General features: G+C 40.7%; 1 protein-coding gene across 16 annotated transcripts in view; it reads left to right on the top strand.

The window, feature by feature from the left end:
* Positions 1-21,069, top strand: part of LOC126295436 (uncharacterized) — a 220,171-nt gene that overhangs the window by 26,376 nt on the left and 172,726 nt on the right. The window contains exon 3 of one of the 16 annotated variants that reach the window (XM_049987936.1): positions 5,832-5,967. The exons of the other annotated variants lie outside the window; for them this stretch is intronic. The gene's annotated coding sequence lies outside the window, so the exon portion shown is untranslated. The remainder of the gene's footprint in view (positions 1-5,831; positions 5,968-21,069) is intronic. 16 annotated transcript variants of the gene reach the window in all.

The following is a 21,069-nucleotide window of genomic DNA, read 5'->3' as shown; positions in this document are numbered from 1 at the left end:
CAGTGTCCTTGGAAAAGTTTGGAAGTTCCTTCTCTGATTCCCATTTTTCTTGCAGGGGATAAGCTGGTTTAAGTCTGTCCACTGACACGTTCATATGTTCGCACTTCCTTTTAATAGTGAAATATTTTTCGTGTCTTGAAATAACAGGAAAGGGACCATCATATATAGGTTCTAGTGGTTTTCTAACACTGTCACATCTCAGGATGACATGGGAACAGGTTTGCAGATCTTTTGGAACAAATACTGATCTCGATTTGCGTTGTGTAGGCCTACTAGGTTTCAGGCAAAGCATTTGCTTTTGCAAATTTGATGCAAATGAATCAAGGTCAATCTTTGTAGTGGGGTCTTCAAAAAATTCACCAGGAAGTCTTACAGTTTTTCCATATACCATCTGTGCAATGGAACGGTTCGATGTTTCTCGCACTGCAGTGCACAACCCCAATAGGAAATTAAGCAGAATTTCTGTCCAATTAGAACTGTTATGGTCCTTGATTGAAGACTTCAGAGTTTTATGTAGTCGCTCAATTTTACCGTTGCGTTGGGGATGATATGGCGTTGTCTGCTAAATTTTTATTCCACGTACTATGCCGAAATTATTAAACAACTGTGATCTACACTGTGTTCCTTGGTCAGTGATTACCTGTGATGGTACACCAAATCTTGCAATCCAGTGCTGGTAGAAGGCTGTTGCCACTTTTTCGGCTGAAATATCTTCGAGTGGTATAACTTTCATACAAGATGTAAAACGGTCAATACAAGTTAAACAATAAGTCATGCCATTAGAAGGAAGAAAAGGTCCGATGAGGTCAGTGTGTACAACACTGAAACATTCGTCAGGTTCTTCAAACTTCTCTAGCGGTGATTTTGTGTGGCGAGTGACCTTGGTTTTCTGACAACTGACACAGGATTTAGTCCACTGTCGCACATCACTTTTGATGTTTGACCAAATGGCTCTGCTACTCAACAGTTTCATTGTCGTCTTTATGCCAGGATGAGCTAAACCATGAAAATGAAGAAATATTTGATAACAAAAAGGTTGAGGAATATAAGGTCTGATATTTGATATTTGCAGTGGATGTGTCACACCAGAATGTTTTCCCTGATGGAAGTTGATATGACTTGAAGTTTAAGGAGTTGTTCCCTGTTCAGAGTTGCTGCCGTTCTTGATCTTGTTGCTGGTTTTTGGCAATTTCATCATAGTCCAGTATTACTACATGAACTCTGGATAGGGCATCTGCAACAATATTGTCACGGCCACTGACATGACGAATATCGGTCGAAAATTGTGAAATGTACTGCAACTGTCTCATCTGTCGAGGAGATGCCTTATCATTGTTTTGCTTGGAAGCAAATGTGAAGATTAGGAAGTCTCTTCCTTCCAGTAAATGCTTAAACTTTTTTACAGAAAGGTAAATTCCCAATAATTCTCGGTAATAGGTACTGTAACCCTTCTGTGATTTATTCAGTTTCTGTGAAAAGAATGCACACAGGTCTCCAATTTCCACTTTCCAGTTGCTGGAGCACACAACCAACAGCAATATCTGATGCATCTGTACATAATGCTAGGGGTAACTCTGAGTTAGGAAAAGCCAATAATGCAGCATTTACTATATCTTGTTTCGATTTCTCAAACATTTTCTTTGCTTCTTCAGTCCACTGAATTTCTCTATTATCCTTCTTTCGTGCTCCCTTAAGACAGTCATGCAAAACAGTTTGAGTCTGTGCCTCATCTTTAGTAGTTGACAATGCCAAGACATCAGTGGAGCTCATGCAGTTTGGCAGGTAACTTATACTCTAAAATTGCTTGCACTTTCTTAGGTAGTGGACGGGATCCCTCTGATGTTATCCAGTACCCCAGGAATTCAGTTTCATTTACTCCAAAGGTTGATTTTGATATGTCGATTCGAAGTCCATAATTAGATAATCACTCCAGGGCTAGTTTCAGGTGTGTTCGGTGTTCTTCAGTACTGGATGAGGCGGTGATTAAAATGTCATCGAGGTCAGGAAACACAAAATCTAGCCCAAACCTAACTTCATTAATGAATCGCTGGAATGTTGAAGGTGCATTCCGCAGGCCAAAGCTCGTGACATTAAATCCATACAGTCCAAATGGTGTTATTACAGCTGTTTTGTGCTTATCTTCTTCAGTAATAGGTATTTGATAATAGGCCTAAAAGAGATCAATTTTAGAAAATATACAATGGAAATCTTCAATTCTAGGTAAGGATAATGGTCTGGAATTGTTCTTTCATTTAACTGTCTGTAATCTCCACACAGACATATTGAGACATCCTTCTGCGGTACAATATGGAGAGGACTTGCCCATGCAGATTTAGATGGTCTAATGATGTCATTGTCTAACACGAATTTAAATTCTCGTTTTCCCATCGCCATGCGCTATGGGTCTAATTGTCTCGCCCTAGAAAACACAGGCGGGCCTTCAGTGGTAATATTGTGTTTGACATCATGTTTAATTTCGCTAGGTACCAAATTAGGTTTAGCTATGTCTCGATACTGTAACAATAGATCAGTAAATGCCAAATGATGCCTCACTCGGTGTATGGATGGTTGAACAGTGGAAAAAATGTTGTGTGGAGTGACGAATCACGGTACACAATATGGCGAACCGACGGTAGGGTGTGGGTATGGCAAATGCCCGGTGAATGTCATCTGCCAGTGTGTGTAGTGCCGACAGTAACATGCGGAGGCGGTGGTGTTATGATGTGGTCGTGTTTTTCGTGGAGGGGGCTTGCACACCTTGTTTTTTTGCGAGGCACTGTCACAGCACAGGCCTACATTGATGTTTTAACCACCTTCTCGCTTTCCTCTGTTGAAGAGTAATTTAAGGATGGCGATTGCATCTTTCTACGTGATCGAGCACCTGCTCATTAAGCACGGCCTGTGGCGGAGTGGTTACAAACAATAAAACCCCTGTAATGGACTGGCTTGCACAGACTCCTGACCTGAATCTTATAGATCACCTTTGGGATGTTTTGGAATGCCAACTTCATGTCAGGTCTCACCGACTGATGTCGATACCTCTCCTAAGTGGGGCACTCCATGACGAATGGGCTGCCATTCCCCAAGAAACCATCCAGCACCTGATCGAACATATTCCTGCAATAGTGGAAGCTGTCATCAAGGCTAAGGGTGGGCAAACGCCATATTGAATTCCATCACTACCGATGGAGGGCGTCACAAACATGTAAGTCATTTTCAGCCAGGTGCCCGGGTACTTTTGATCACATAGTGTATGATCATTCCATTTCATGACGGTACATAGTGCTTCACCCACATATTTGTATGAGTTGGCAGATCACGACTGAGACATTGCTATGGTGGTGCTAGGATTCTACAATTTTTTCATTTTGTGAAGTGCACAGTTTTATATTTCTGAACATTTGAAGGAAGTTGCCAACTATGAAATCTTATTAAGAGCTGCATTAATATTTATGCTGCAGCTTCTTTCAACGTCAATTGTAGCTAACTGCATCACCTGCAAAAAGAATGGGAATACTATCAATGTTGTCCAGAAGGCCGTTAGTGACATGAACAGTAAGAATCTCAACAGACTTCCCTGGGGCACACCCAAGTTAATTTCTACATCTGATGATGACTCTTTCTCTGAGATAACGTGCTGTGACCTCCCTGCCAAAAAGTCCTCAGTCCAATCACAAATTTCACTTGATACCCCATATGGTCATACTTTTGACAGTAAGCATATGTGTGGTACTGAGTCAATTGCTTATCAGAAATCAAGAAATAATTCATCTACCTGACGGCCTCGATCCAAAGCTCTCAGCATGTCATGTGAGAAAAATGTGAGTTGGGTTTCGCACGACCAGTGGTTTTAGAATGTGTGCTGGGTAACATTATCCTTGTAAAGGGATGTGACCTGTGCTTTTTTCCAAGAACTGGGAACGGTTTTTCGTTTGAGGGGTCGACAATGATGTTTGCTCCCCTCATGAACTGTTCTACTGGATACATATCTACCCAGTGCATGTGCAACTATTTTTTGAAACTTGAGCCGTAGTTCCTCTACATGTTTCTGTCCTGTGCTGAAAGTTTCAAGTTCCTCGTTGCAATATGACAGATCGATTACTTCAAGCTACAGATCAGAGCACATTGGGCACTGGATTTTTTTTCGTTTTCCTATTCAGTTGGTCTATGAATCCTGATTCCCCCCCTCCAATAACTGGCAGTTTGTTTGTAGACACAAACTGATAAATTCTGCACCGAACCTATATTTTCTACACTTTCTGTGCCAGTAATATCTACACTTTCATGGAGTGCTAAAGAGTATGTGACAAACTCTACAAAAATCTTGTGAGCCTCATCGGCTGTAAGCTGGTGTTGGTGAGAAGGATCCATATGGCACAGGCTGTGAAGCAGTCATTAAGATTCCCACCAACACTAGCTTTTCTGAATTGCCCAGGTGGTAACTTTCCCTGCAATACATCCTACATTCTCATATCCCTCCTGGCCTCAACTTTCGTTAGTCACTGTCCTCACCCATCCAGACCCCTCCCTGTTCCCATTCCAGCCAAAGCCAGTCTTTTAATTTCTTTCATTTCTCTCCTTTCCGCTACTTACCCCCCCCCCCCCCCCCCCCTCACCTCCCCTTCTCCCCCCACCCCCCCACCCCTCTGCACCTTCTCTCCTGCCCTCTGTCTAAACTACAACACTTCACTGTCCGCCACTCCCACCATACTATCCCTCCCCCTCCCCGCCCCAGCCTCCTCCTTACCCCCACCCAGTCACCACTCCCACCGTGCACTGGTGCTGCTGCTCTCAGTGTGGTCTCAACTCTCTGAGACTGCAGATGTGTGTGTGTGTGTGTGTGTGTGTGTGTGTGTGTGTGTGTGTGTGTGTGTGCGTGTGTGTGCGTGTATATATGTGCGTCTACTGCTGAGAAAGGCCTTAATGGCCGAAAGCTTTAATTGTGTGAATGTTTATGCTGTGCGTATCGCGACTCAGCATATCCGCTATATGGTGAGTAGCAACTTTCATTCTCTGGTATTGTTACAATGTATCATACAAATTTATTGTTGCTACTGCTAACAAATTTCTTGACTATAGATTTTAATTTATTAACTATTCATACAACCTTTTAGATACATTAATATATTTTATCCATTTTGCTCCCGCATGTGTTTTACAAACAGCTCTGTATTACGTTTCACTCGAGTCATTTGAAGCTGCCAGATGCACTTAGCGCAGGCGATTTCTGTTTTACACGCACATTTTCCGCACACAGCTTTGTATCGCTTTACACAGTTTTCGCTGCTCTTGTTGCCTTTGCAGAGGCTGATTTTGCACTTCCTCCACTTTCTAGGTGATTTCAGTCTCATATCTCCTTCCTTGCCTGATGTTCTTGCTCTGCCATTTCCTCGAGTTCATTTGTAAGTTGAAGTATGAACTGCTTTTTCATTTTCTCGTTCATTACTGTGTTACAGATGACTCGTGTATTTATTGCCGCCATGTCCAGTATGTTGTAGAAGGTGTGCATTGGCCATCTCCAATATATATATTTACGGGTTATTTGATCAACCACATCCACCTCGTACTTTGTTGCATTGTGGAACATTACGGTTTAGATTTTTTCTTTCCTTTCTTGCTGATTACTACTTCAGCATGCATACTCAGAAGAATTACATTTTTATTCTTCTTTCTTTGGTATACAGACAAGGTGCAGTCTGTATTGCCATTATTGGGCAATATTGTGGTGGAGTGTATTTCAGCATTCGGCTTCCTCATTTCATTGAGGATTACACCGCAGATCTTGTTCGTTGTACCAACTAATGAAGTTTTCTTTTCTTTGAGTTTTTTAGCAAGTTGAAGAGATGTAAAGAAGTTGTCTTCGATCACATTTCTTCCTCAGTTTACAAGAGGCTCCACGAGATCCAGAACGACGTGCTCACCAGGTGGTCGGTTCTCTCTACGCGTGTCCTTTTTGCCAAGGTACTGGTAAGCATTACGTATATACTTTGTCGTTACATCAACAGCCAAGCAGAATTTGAGACCATATTTGTCTGGTTTGTTGGACCTGCATCTTGCTTTACTTGGTAACAGTTGCTCATCAGTGGTTATATTTTCTCCTGGGCGGTAAGTGCTAGTACTGTTTTCAATGAACTTTCTCCAAATTTCAGATATGACAGGCGTTCAGTTCAGGGTGATTTTTCATCAAAATGGAGAAATCCGAGAAGCTCCTTAAATCTGCGCTTTGGCATAATGTCCTAGATAAAGGCAGGCCCCTGAGAGTGCGACCAGAAGTCAGCCACAGGCATACCTCTTCTGCACAGTACACCTCGAACATACACGATGGCTATCAGTTTCTCCAGCTCCTCAAGTGACACAGTCCAGTCATTGTTTTTTTAGAGTACTTTTCGAGCATTTGAGTCTGTGTATTTCTTCAAGAGCCGTAGCATTGCTTCGTCAAAAGTAAGACGGTAGGCATTAATGACAGAGCTGTCTAATCGTTGACATTCGTAAGCAGTGGGACGTCCTCTCTCCTTCAGAACATTCACAGCTGACCGCCTTCTAGAAGATGAATAATTTCCAATCCCCCACACGATTCCATCTCTTGCAATCATCGTCATAGATGCTTCCGGCTGGACCTGCTGTAGTGAAAGGGGTGATGATTGACATATATCAGCATCTGAATCCTCTTCCACTAATCGTGCCTCGTTCACAGTGTCTTCATCTTCACTTTTGTCAGATATGTAATTGTCATCTTCATCGCTGAAATCAAACTCTGATTCAACTTCAGAATTCTTTAAGAAATGTAACACTTCTTCATCACAAAATCTACGCTGACGATACATGTTCGAAAACGTGTTTCACGGACAAAGATTGCCTGAGTGACACAACAGAAGCTGTGGTGGGCTGGAATGTACACGTGCCAAGTTGTAACAATGAGGAGCAACTGCTCTGCGTTACTGCTCACTGTAGTCACTGTATTGTTGGATAATTTACTTATATTCAGAAGAGAAATGAAAGTGGGGTCAACTTGACCCCTTCCGCCGTACTTGGGATACTAAGTGAAATGTCAAAGAAAATTGAAATATTTTGTAAACACTAGAACACCTTCAGAAAGAGGAGAAAAATTTAGAAAAAGTCATATAAGTTCATTAACAAGGTAAATAAATTGGATATGACAATGAATGAAAAATGTATGACGGGGTCATTTTATCCCCTTCCGCTGTTCTTGTGTTATAACCCCTGCCGCTGTTCTAGTGTTAATAAAGTAAGTAAGTCAATAAGAGATTTTCATCAGGTTGGTTTCCATTGGAACTGCTGTGCACAGTGACAGTGATGTAATTCAAACAGGCAGGAAGTCTGGAATTACTGCAATTCAATCTGTACTTTATGGCAGATGTAGATTTCAGCCACAGTATAGCTATCATCAGTGCTTATGAAGTGAGTTGTATAGATTCAACAGACTTGTCTACCTTAGAATGTATGTAACATAATTCAATTAGTTTGAATTAAGCTGTGTACCTGCTATGGCCATATAATATGTGTATTTACTAGTCTGTTGAGTCTATAAGAGTCACTTCATGTGCACTGATGATAGCTAAATTGTAGCTGAAATCTAAATCTGCAATAAAGTACAGATTGAATCCCAACCGATTGCTGACTTCCTTCCTGTCTATAAGGAATAATAGCAAGGTACTCAAATAAATATCTCGGATCGCCTGGTTTAGTAAAGAATTAAAATTTTAAGACTCATTGTACGAAAACAGTCCCCAGTGAGACTGGTGCAAATTTATCTCGTGTGACACGTGTTTACAGTCAGGTGCGGGACAGAGCTTTATTTTGAGGCTTCAGAGTCACAATGTGTTTCTGGAAACCCAGCATGAATTGACCAACAGGGGGGGGGGGGGGGGGGGGGGAGTAGCAAATAAAGATTTGTAGCATAATTCGTGATCAACAATCAGGACTGATTTTTGTAATCTTAAGAAGAAACACTGTAGTTGCCCTAAGATTGCATTCGTTACATGTTCTTGATGCTGCAAGTATATTTGCTTCAAATGTTTATATGACAAATACCATCTGGGTAGTTGTTCGAAGGAAAGAGAGGACGTGGAAGAGAGCAAGTGAAAAGTTCACTGTAAAGGAAGAAGTTGTTTAAGAAATTTATTCGCCTGTGTTGTTGTTATTCCTTAGTGTCCCACTTACCTTATTAACCCTCCTAATTGTTCCAGTCTTCATATGGATAAAAGCACAAATGAAAAAAAGCTGCAAAATGCATTTGGGGATCAAACGTGGATCCTCTGTTCTCGAGCCAGATATCTTAGCCATTTTGCCAGAGGCACTTCCACTGAACGTTGGTTATGCTGTGGGTACATAAGCAGACCCTATATATGATGAAGAAAATGCTCAGTTTTTAATTGTTTATTGATCCCTAAATTTTGAGTCAGTTGTGAGTCATGAAGTTTAGGAATGGTGTTCTTAAACTATGGTGTTGGTAGGGGTAGGGGGTTGAACCAAAATATCTTACAGCCTTTCATTTTAGGTTGTATGTAATCAACTTGACAAATACAAGATGAATTAGTCGGCTGTGTCTGACGCTTTCCTCTTGTTAGTGCTAACAGTGTGAATCTGGGGCACGTTGGTAGTAGTACATACGAGGAGCATTTGAAAAGTCCGTGCAAAAATAAAAACTACTTATGTGTTTGGGGTAAACCTTTTTTATTTTTCAACATGGTCTCCTTCTAGACTTCTACACTTCATGCAATGCCGCTCTAATTTGTTGATCCCTTCCAAATAATAGGAATTGTCCAAGTCTGCAAAATAGCTATTATTTGCTGCAATCACCTCCTCATTTGAATAAAATCTGTGTCCCACGAGTCATTTCTTAAAATTGGGGAGCAGTTTTTAGTCTGAGGAAGCCAAGTCTGGAGAATAGGGTGAATGTGAAACGAGTTGGAATCTTATTTCCATTAATTTTGCGACCACAACTGCTGAGGTGTGTGCTGGTGCATTGTCGTGATAGAAAAGGGCTTGTTTGTGGTCCAATCGTCAGCGTAGTCACCGTAACCTTTGTGGCCGAAGGAATGGTCTTCGCCTTTTTGATGCAGATTTTCCCTTGGTAATCCATTGTTTAGATTGTTGTCTCATCTCAAGAGTATAGTAATGTATCCATGTTTCATCCACAGTGGAGAAACGATGCTTCCTGCGGATTCTTCCTGAACAGCTGCAACACCTCACACAATTCCATTTTTGGTCAAGCGTGAGCAATCATGGAACCCATCTTGCTTTCTCGTGGCCAAACGTTTACGCAAAATATTATGTACCCGTTCATTGGAGATGCCCACATCACTAGCAATCTCACGCGTCTTAACTCTTCTGTCATCCATCACCAACCGTATCATGTATTTTATCAATGATTTCTGGAGTCATAACCTACACAGGGTGTCCAGAACCTTCAGCATCACTTGTGCCCATATGGACACTCCAGAAATTTTGAAACCACGTATAAACTGTTCTAATCGAAGGTGCAGAGTCACTGTAATGTTTTCAAGCTTCTCTATGGTCTCCTGAGGAGTTTTGTTTCCATGAATGTTTAATCACCAAATGAAATTCTTTTTTGTCCATTTTTTGATAATCACTTGACTTCCTTGATTCACACGAATGCCAAACTCAAAGAAATAGACCAATATGCCTGAAACTTGGTGTGCATTCTTTCTGAAGATTGCTCCTAACTAAAGGTGACCATCTCTAAGACTTTCCACAGATTTTTCAAACGCCCTTCGTAAAGTTGGTAACTGGTATTCCCAATATAAAATTGAGTGTGAGTGAAGCCTTTTCAATGTGAAGAAGAGTAAAAACTGTAGATAAGCTAGACATGCACTATTGTAGAAGCAGGATAGACAGCACCTGCCAGCAGACTTGATATTCAAATAGCAAAGGGGTAGCTGCTGGTCACAAGTGTAGCTACACTAAACAAGCACCAGCACCAGAAGTTCACCTGCTTCTCGCAAACACCTTTGGAAACAATCAAATTATCAGGCGACCGTTTTCACGAATAGAGCTACTAGTAGACAAGAACAAGACAGTAGTAAAAGGAGCCCCCATCTAAGTTCAAAAGTTCGAAAACAGCGAGAAGAGACGTCGTTATATACTTTCAGAAAGGGTTTATTATGGAAGCAGTTTCATTTAAAAACTGACATGTGTGGTGTCTTTTTTATCCAAGTATATATTTTAAGCTCTTCAAGTGTATCCGTGGGTCATTTTTTGGGATATAATGCCACATTTGAAGACTTAGAACTGTGTGTCCTACCTTATGTCGACATTAAAAAAAAAAAAAAAATGAGAACCAGTAGTTGTTTTATTGCTAGAAATGTTGCGTGTAGCCAGTGCAAGCCTTGTAACTGTCTTTACTGTTGTGTTACACTTGCAACTTGCTGAAGAAAATAATTGACACTCTTGTGTATCTATTGACTCAATACGTAAATGAATGGGTGGTTATAATTAAACTTTCCTTATTTAACACTTTATAACATGGAAACTAACTACCATTCGAGTACCAAACTCGGTAGGATTAACGTCCAAAGTATGGGGTGCAGGATTTCTGTGCATCACAGTGGCACTCTCCAGTTCCAGTTACAGCCACCAGGTGCCACGATCAGTCATTGTGATTCACAGTCTCACACACCTGACCAGTCATGCTGCACTTGTTGACGTGTCTACACGAGCTCGGACGTAAGAAATGGGGCATTATTGGTGAAGCTCTATTATCAAAACAACAGTAATGCTGCAGCTGCACATTGTGAATATTGCCGGTTGAAAGGATTACGGAAGGGTCCTCTCCCTCCACCTGCTGTGCGGAGAACAGTGAAGAAGTTCGAATTGACTGGAGAACTGGGCATCGCTCCGGGTAGAGGCCGACATCCGGTCTAGGACTGACAATGCTGCGTGCAATTCCCGATCGTCAGGCAGTGCGTGTGCTGTGTCACGACAGTTGAGCTTCCGTGGTCCACTGTACGGAAGGTGCTTCGAACCGTTCTCAAACGGTACCCTTACAAAACCCGTGTCGTACAGCAGCTCGCACCACAGGACGCACAGTGACAACTTCGCTCTCCGCATTTTCGCGAGGCTTAAAGTTAACTAGGGCCGGCCCTGGACCGTCCCGTGGACAGACGAAGCTTATTTTTCTCTGATGGGTGAGGCGAACACACAGCATTGCCGAGTGTGGGAATCTTCACCTTTACTCACTGTGCACGAAGTTCCTCTGCACGGTGAACGTGTCACCGTCTGCTGTGGCTTCACTGCTACGTTTGTCACCGGTCCATTCTTTTTTGAACACGTCGGCACTCGAGGAGCAAAGACGTGCAGTGTGGATGGCCAGCACTACAGTTTACACAAAAGATGGGGCCCGACTGCACGTCGCTCGTGAAGTTCACCTGTTTCTCGCAAACACGTTTGAAAACGATCAAATTATCAGGCGACCATTTGCGATTGCTCGGCCGGCACGATCACCTTGTGTCACTCCCTGTGATTTCCAGTTGTGGGGCTACCCGAAGCACTGGGTTTACCGGGAGAACATTCGCACGTGTGCACTAATCTGAAACGCGGCGGCGAGAGAGGTAACTGGCATACCTACGGACGTGCTTCATTCTGCTGTGCAGAATGCAGTTGTGCACTTTCTGACTTGTCTGGACACCGGTGGGTGTTGTATCGAGCCCCTTTTGTAGCGGTAACGGTACCGGTATCTAAACGATACTATGTTCCACAGTAGCACATTAAAAGTGTTTCAGTCTAATTGATCTCCACTATTTCTCTTTCCCGTGTCCTCGACATTAACGGTACCGAGTTTGGTCTTCGTATGGTATTTAGTGTCCGTGTTATAACATGTTAAATAGGGAAAATTTAATTATAACTACTCGGTACATCAGAGGGATACTTTCCAGAAGAGCTGAAAATATCTAGGATGGTTCCTGTGCATGAAAAGGATGACAAAGACAACCCTGCAAGTTTCAGACCAGTATCAGTAGTTCTGGTCCTGACCAAAATAATAGAATACATCATTTACCATCAATTGTTCACTTATTTTGAAAATCTTCACATATTTAATTGTGCACAATATAGTTTTGTGAAAAAAATTTATCAATAAATGGTGGAGTAGACTTCGTAATTAAATACGTTCTTACAGTGTTTGAGGAGAAGGGCTTTGCTCAGGCCATTTTCTGTGACCTGGGTAAACCATTTGACTGTGTAGGACCTATAACTGCTGTAACGTAAAATTTGTGGCATTTCCCAAAAGGTGTTGCTTGACGATATTTAGTCTAATTGTAAATCACCGAGAACACATGCCGCTTGGCCTGCTTAAGACTTCTTTATTGACTTTGCTTAGCAGCTATCCCAGAATCGTCACATCTTTACTACCAAAGAATAAACAAAAAAATACAATTTTAAAGATATTACATCATGTTATCAGTAATGAACTATAACTATTAACGGTCTTGGCAACTTCATAAAATATAAAAATTCCATTTAGATTTCATCATTGTTGCCTTTGCACTACTCCCCCACCAGTAACACAGCTACGAATTAATACGTTGTGATGAAGGAATTTTCTTAAAAAAAAAACAGCACAACGTCAACATAAAACAATAAAAAAAACATATTGGAACGACAAAAGATACGATACAAAATAATTACAAAAACTTTTTACAATGTCTGGTATGATATTTGATTAATTCTCCACAGAGACAACTGCTCTAAGAATCGAGGTGGGAACCTTCGATACTCTGATATTTGGATATGGTTCCTCTGTGGGATGTTGTGGTTCAGTGTCCTTGGAAAAGTTTGGAAGTTCCTTCTCTGATTCCCATTTTTCTTGCAGGGGATAAGCTGGTTTAAGTCTGTCCACTGACACGTTCATATGTTCGCACTTCCTTTTAATAGTGAAATATTTTTCATGTCTTGAAATAACAGGAAAGGGACCATCATATATAGGTTCTAGTGGTTTTCTAACACTGTCACATCTCAGGATGACATGGGAACAGGTTTGCAGATCTTTTGGAACAAATACTGATCTCGATTTGCGTTGTGTAGGCCTACTAGGTTTCAGGCAAAGCATTTGCTTTTGCAAATTTGATGCAAATGAATCAAGGTCAATCTTTGTAGTGGGGTCTTCAAAAAATTCACCAGGAAGTCTTACAGTTTTTCCATATACCATCTGTGCAATGGAACGGTTCGATGTTTCTCGCACTGCAGTGCACAACCCCAATAGGAAATTAAGCAGAATTTCTGTCCAATTAGAACTGTTATGGTCCTTGATTGAAGACTTCAGAGTTTTATGTAGTCGCTCAATTTTACCGTTGCGTTGGGGATGATATGGCGTTGTCTGCTAAATTTTTATTCCACGTACTATGCCGAAATTATTAAACAACTGTGATCTACACTGTGTTCCTTGGTCAGTGATTACCTGTGATGGTACACCAAATCTTGCAATCCAGTGCTGGTAGAAGGCTGTTGCCACTTTTTCGGCTGAAATATCTTTGAGTGGTATAACTTTCATACAAGATGTAAAACGGTCAATACAAGTTAAACAATAAGTCATGCCATTAGAAGGAAGAAAAGGTCCGATGAGGTCAGTGTGTACAACACTGAAACATTCGTCAGGTTCTTCAAACTTCTCTAGCGGTGATTTTGTGTGGCGAGTGACCTTGGTTTTCTGACAACTGACACAGGATTTAGTCCACTGTCGCACATCACTTTTGATGTTTGACCAAATGGCTCTGCTACTCAACAGTTTCATTGTCGTCTTTATGCCAGGATGAGCTAAACCATGAAAATGAAGAAATATTTGATAACAAAAAGGTTGAGGAATATAAGGTCTGATATTTGATATTTGCAGTGGATGTGTCACACCAGAATGTTTTCCCTGATGGAAGTTGATATGACTTGAAGTTTAAGGAGTTGTTCCCTGTTCAGAGTTGCTGCCGTTCTTGATCTTGTTGCTGGTTTTTGGCAATTTCATCATAGTCCAGTATTACTACATGAACTCTGGATAGGGCATCTGCAACAATATTGTCACGGCCACTGACATGACGAATATCGGTCGAAAATTGTGAAATGTACTGCAACTGTCTCATCTGTCGAGGAGATGCCTTATCATTGTTTTGCTTGGAAGCAAATGTGAGTGGCTTATGATCAGTGAAGATTAGGAAGTCTCTTCCTTCCAGTAAATGCTTAAACTTTTTTACAGAAAGGTAAATTCCCAATAATTCTCGGTAATAGGTACTGTAACCCTTCTGTGATTTATTCAGTTTCTGTGAAAAGAATGCACACAGGTCTCCAATTTCCACTTTCCAGTTGCTGGAGCACACAACCAACAGCAATATCTGATGCATCTGTACATAATGCTAGGGGTAACTCTGAGTTAGGAAAAGCCAATAATGCAGCATTTACTATATCTTGTTTCGATTTCTCAAACATTTTCTTTGCTTCTTCAGTCCACTGAATTTCTCTATTATCCTTCTTTCGTGCTCCCTTAAGACAGTCATGCGAAACAGTTTGAGTCTGTGCCTCATCTTTAGTAGTTGACAATGCCAAGACATCAGTGGAGCTCATGCAGTTTGGCAGGTAACTTATACTCTAAAATTGCTTGCACTTTCTTAGGTAGTGGACGGGATCCCTCTGATGTTATCCAGTACCCCAGGAATTCAGTTTCATTTACTCCAAAGGTTGATTTTGATATGTCGATTCGAAGTCCATAATTAGATAATCACTCCAGGGCTAGTTTCAGGTGTGTTCGGTGTTCTTCAGTACTGGATGAGGCGGTGATTAAAATGTCATCGAGGTCAGGAAACACAAAATCTAGCCCAAACCTAACTTCATTAATGAATCGCTGGAATGTTGAAGGTGCATTCCGCAGGCCAAAGCTCGTGACATTAAATCCATACAGTCCAAATGGTGTTATTACAGCTGTTTTGTGCTTATCTTCTTCAGTAATAGGTATTTGATAATAGGCCTAAAAGAGATCAATTTTAGAAAATATACAATGGAAATCTTCAATTCTAGGTAAGGATAATGGTCTGGAATTGTTCTTTCATTTAACTGTCTGTAATCTCCACACAGACATATTGAGACATCCTTCTGCGGTACAATATGGAGAGGACTTGCCCATGCAGATTTAGATGGTCTAATGATGTCATTGTCTAACACGAATTTAAATTCTCGTTTTCCCATCGCCATGCGCTATGGGTCTAATTGTCTCGCCCTAGAAAACACAGGCGGGCCTTCAGTGGTAATATTGTGTTTGACATCATGTTTAATTTCGCTAGGTACCAAATTAGGTTTAGCTATGTCTCGATACTGTAACAATAGATCAGTAAATTTTGTGTTTTTGCTCATGGTGCTCAGGACGTTTTCCTCTGAGATTGACATAACTTTACCCTCAGCATTGAGTTCGGTTACATCATCTGTTGTTGTTGTTGTGGTCTTCAGTCCTGAGACTGGTTTGATACAGCTCTCCATGCTACTCTATCCTGTGCAAGCTTCTTCATCTCCCAGTACTTGCTGCAACCTACATCCTTCTGAATATGCTTAGTGTACTCATCTCTTGGTCTCCCTCTACGATTTTTACCCTCCACTCTGCCCTCCAATGCTAAATTTGTGATCCCTTGATGCCTCAAAACATGTCCTACCAACTGGTCCCTTCTTTTTGTAAAGTTGTGCCACAAACTCCTCTTCTCCCCAATTCTATTCAATACCTCCTCATTAGTTATGTGATCTACCCATCTAATCTTCAGCATTCTTCTGTAGCACCACATTTCGAAAGCTTCTATTCTCTTCTTGCCCAAACTAGTTATTGTCCATGTTTCACTTCCATACATGGCTACACTCCATGCAAATACTTTCAGAAACGACTTCCTGACCATTAAACCTATACTCGATGTTAACAAATTCCTCTTCTTCAGAAACGCTTTCCTTGCCATTGCCAGTCTACATTTTATATCCTCTCTACTTCGACCGTCATCAGTTATTTTACTCCCTAAATAGCAAAACTCCTTTACCACTTTAAGTGTCTCATTTCCTAATCTAATTCCCTCAGCATCACCCTTATTTAATTTGACTATATTCCAATATCCTTGTTTTGCTTTTGTTGATGTTCATCTTATATCCTCCTTTTAAGACACTGTCCATTCCGTTCAACTGCTCTTCCAAGTCCTTTGCTGTCTCTGACAGAATTACAATGTCATCGGCGAACCTCAAAGTTTTTATTTCTTCTCCGTGAATTTTAATACCTACTCCAAATTTTTCTTTTGTTTCCTTTACTGCTTGCTCAATATACAGATTGAATAACATCGGGGAGAGGTTACAACCCTGTCTCACTGCCTTCCCAACCACTGCTTCCCTTTCATGTCCCTCGACTCTTATAACTGCCACCTGGTTTCTGTACAAATTGTAAATAGCCTTACACTCCCTGTATTTTACCCCTGAGACCTTTAGAATTTGAAAGAGAGTATTCCAGTCAACATTGTCAAAAGCTTTCTCTAAGTCTACAAATGCTAGAAACGTAGGTTTGCCTTTTCTTAATCTTTCTTCTAAGATAAGTCGTAAGGTTAGTATTGCCTCATGTGTTCCAACATTTCTGCGGAATCCAAACTGATTCCGCAAGGTCCGCTTCTACCAGTTTTTCCATTTGTCTGTAAAGAATTCGTGTTAGTATTTTGCAGCTGTGACTTATTAAACTGATAGTTCGGTAATTTTCACATGTGTCAACACCTGCTTTCTTTGGGATTGGAATTATTACATTCTTCTTGAAGTCAGTGGGTATTTCGCCTGTCTCATAAATCTTGCTCACCAGATGGTAGAGTTTTGTCATGACTAGCTCTCCCAAGGCCATCAGTAGTTCTAATGGAATGTTGTCTACTCTGGGGGCCTTGTTTCGACTCAGGTCTTTCAGTGCTCTGTTAAACTCTTCCCGCAGTATTGTATCTCCCATTTCATCTTCATCTGCATCCTCTTCCATTTCCAGTACATCGCCCTTGTATAAACCTTCTATATACTCCTTCCACCTTTCCGCCTTCCCTTCTTTGCTTAGAACTGGGTTTACATCTGAGCTCTTGATATTCATACAAGTGGCTCTCTTTTCTCCAAAGGTCTCTTTAATTTTCCTGTAGGCAGTATCTATCTTACCCCTAGTGAGATAGGCCTCTACATCCTTACATTTGTCCTCCTCTAGCCATCCCTGCTTAGCCATTTTGCACTTCCTGTCGATCTCATTTTTTAGACGTTTGTATTCCTTTTTGCCTGCTTCATTTACTGTATTTTTATATTTTCTCCTTTCATCAATTAAATTCAATATTTCTTCTGTTACCCACGGATTTCTATTAGCCCTCGTCTTTTTACCTACTTTATCTTCTGCTCCCTTCACTACTTCATCCCTCAGAGCTACCCATTCTTCTTCTACTGTATTTCTTTCCTCCATTCCTGTTAATTGTTCCTTTATGCTCTCCCTGAAACTCTCTGCAACCTCTGGTTCTTTCAGTTTATCCAGGTCCCATCTCCTTAAATTAGCACCTTTTTGTAGTTTCTTCAGTTTTAATCTACAGTTCATAACCAATAGATTGTGGTCAGAGTCCACATCTGCCCCTGGAAATGTTTTACAATTTAAAACCTGATTCCTAAATCTCTGTCTTACCATTATATAATCTGTCTGATACCTTTTAGTATCTCCAGGATTCTTCCATGTATACAACCTTCTTTCATGATTCTTAAACCAAGTATTAGCTATGATTAAGTTATGCTCTGTGCAAAATTCTACCAGAAGGCTTCCTCTTTCATTTCTTCCCCCCAATCCATATTCACCTACTATGTTTCCTTCTCTCCCTTTTCCTACTGACGAATTCCAGTCACCCATGACTATTAAATTTTCGTCTCCCTTCACTACCTGAATAATTTCTTTTATCTCATTATAGATTTCCTCAATTTCTTCATCATCTGCAGAGCTAGTTGGCATATAAACTTGTACTACTGTAGTAGGCGTGGGCTTTGTGTCTATCTTGGCCACAATAATGCGTTCACTATGCTGTTTGTAGTAGCTTACCTGCACTCCTATTTTTTTATTCATTATTAAACCTACTCCTGCATTACCCCTATTTGATTTTGTATTTATAACCCTGTATTCACCTGACCAAAAGTCTTGTTCCTCCTGCCACCGAACTTCACTAATTCCCACTATATCTAACTTTAACCTATCCATTTCCCTTTTTAAATTTTCTAACCTACCTGCCCGATTAAGGGATCTGACATTCCACACTCTGATCCGTAGAACGCCAGTTTTCTTTCTCCTGATAACGACGTCCTCTTGGGTAGTCCACACCCAGAGATCCGAATGGGGGACTATTTTACCTCCGGAATTTTTTACCCTAGAGGACGACATCATCATTTGATCATACAGTAAAGCTGCATGCCCTCGGGAAAGATTACGGCTGTAGTTTCCCCTTGCTTTCAGCCGTTCGCAGTACCAGCACAGCAAGGCCGTTTTGGTTAATGTTTCAAGGCCAGATCAGTCAATCATCCAGACTGTTGCCCCTGCAACTACTGAAAAGGCTGCTGCCCCTCTTCAGGAACCACACGTTTGTCTGGCCTCTCGACAGATACCCCTCCGTTGTGGTTGTACCTACGGTACGGCCATCTGTATCGCTGAGGCACGCAAGCCTCCCCACGAACGGCAAGGTCTATGGTTCATGGGGGGAGGTTACATCATCTATTAATCTTTTATTATGGACATCTACTAATAATTGAAATTTATTAAAAAAATCGGTACTCAATATAGCTTTATTGATCTTTGCAACTATAAATGGCCATTGAAACTGACGTCGCAGTCCCAGGTCAATAGTACGATGTGTATTCCGTATGTAGGAATTTCGGTACCATTTGCAGCATGCAATTTATATGGTGAGTCACCATTAACATTTGCGTGAGCGGGAATTACAGAAACATCTGCCCCACTGTCGACTAAAAATTGCAATCCCTTTTTTTTCTCGGTTACAAGTAAGCGGGTCTTACCGCAATGGACTTGGGCAGCAGAACTTGCCGCTAATTCAGCTGTTGGGTCGCGTTTCCCTTTTCAGTCCAGCTATGTGGAGGTGAGCATTTTTCAGGCTTGCAGTTCTGCCCAAAGTGAAAGTGGTAATAACAGTACTTGCCCTCGGGGTTGTATTTATTTCGAGACTTACTATGACTTCTTTTACATTGACAATCACAGCTTCTGTTACGAGACCTGCCTCGATAACCGGTTGACAGCACGGCCATTTGTTGCTCTAGCCCCGAAATTCTTGTCATTGAGTCACCCGTTGTTATCGAAACATCCTGTCGGCTACAGGCACCAATTTTTGTGACGAACAATTCGTTACGGGGATTTATTTCTGTTATTCTACAAGCCATTATAGCCACCTTTTCGAGTCCCTCGTCACTGACAATTAAAATGTTCCTTAAAGAATCCTGAAGTTTTTCTAGCCAAAGTGTCTTTAGGACTTTTTCTGCCACATCTACGCCTGCCAAGGCTTGCATTTTGCATAATAACTGACTAGGTTTTTGGTCTCCCAAATCAATTCCAGTAACTAATCTCTTAATACGCTTATCTTCACTTTCTTTGAAAATATTCAGTAGACGTTCCTTAGCCAACGAATATTTATTCGCAACTGTGCCACAAATAATGTCCCAAATATTCTCGATGTATTTTGGTTATAGTTGTGACACTAGGTGGTTAAATTTAGTTTCTTCTGTGACAGTTTTGCAAATGTTGAACTGTGCTTCTACTTGATACAACCAGATTTTGGGTTTTTCACTCCAAAAAGGTGGAATTTTGATGCTAACCTTGTTTGCTTCCAGGCGATCTTCGGAAACACTCTCGTTTGTCGTCATATCTTCTTATTATCACGTCGGGGTCACCAAATATAACTAATATAACGTAATATTTGCTGCAGTTCCCAAAACGTGTTGCTTGACGATATTTTGTCTAATTTTAAATCACCGAGAACACACGGCACTTGGCCTGCTTAAGACTTCTTTGTTGACTTTACTTGGCAGCTATCCCAGAATCGTCACATCTTTACTACCAAAGAATAAACAAAAATTTTTTAAAAGATATTACATAGTGTTATCAGTAATGAACTATAAGTATTAACAGTCTTGGCAACTTCATATAACATAAAAATTACATTTAGATTTCATCACCGTTGCCTTTACAGGCCTGACACACCTCTACAGAAGTTCCATTTCTGTGGCATCAAGGGTGATGACCTAAAGTATTAACCTCTTATCTCCGAAACCGTAGGCAAGTTGTGTATTGACACAGAAAAGTCTGCTGAGAAACAAACTAAGGTGTTAGTTCCACAGCAATCTGTATTTGGACCATTTTTGTTTTTGGTAATGATCCGTGACCTACCCTCCTTTATAAGCTCCTGTATGGTGCTGTTTACAAATGACAGTGTGAATTATAACTCTGATCTGAATAAACTAATAGATTTGGTTAACAATACAAATGTGTTTCTCCTGCACAATAATAAAACACAAAAAAACGTATTAGTGTAAAGGACAAGAGTCCTTTTAATGATCCCAGTTATATTAAGTTTTTGGATGGAATACTTAAATGACTAATTGTCCTGGGAGCAACACATAAAATACATTAGTGTTAAATTGTCGAGAAAAATTTACATACTAAGATGTCTTATGAAATCTTTACCTGCAATGTACGGAGAACGTCATATTATGGAAAACGTTGTATATTTATTTTTTTGTTTGTTTGAAGTATTATGTTATATGGAAGTAATGTGGGGAAACTAGCTGTTTCAGAACATATTATTTCTGCAGAAGAAAGCAATCGGAGTCATTACACGTTCTCAACATAAAACACATTGTAAGCCCTTTTTCTCTGACTGTGAAATAATTACTGTTATAAATCTGTGTACATATGCAAAGTGTAAATCTATACAAAAAAGAATTTGCACAAAGTATAACATAAAAACAAAATTCACGATCGTTAGACAAACTGTGTGTCATACCGCAGATTAGCAGACTAGCTATGAGGAAGTGCACCAGAAATGA

The sequence above is a fragment of the Schistocerca gregaria genome, chromosome 11, assembly GCF_023897955.1.
Source record: "Schistocerca gregaria isolate iqSchGreg1 chromosome 11, iqSchGreg1.2, whole genome shotgun sequence".
NCBI lineage: Eukaryota > Metazoa > Arthropoda > Insecta > Orthoptera > Acrididae > Schistocerca > Schistocerca gregaria.
The sequence above is the reverse complement of the archived record's forward strand: the minus strand, read 5'-3'. Positions and strand labels throughout refer to the sequence as shown.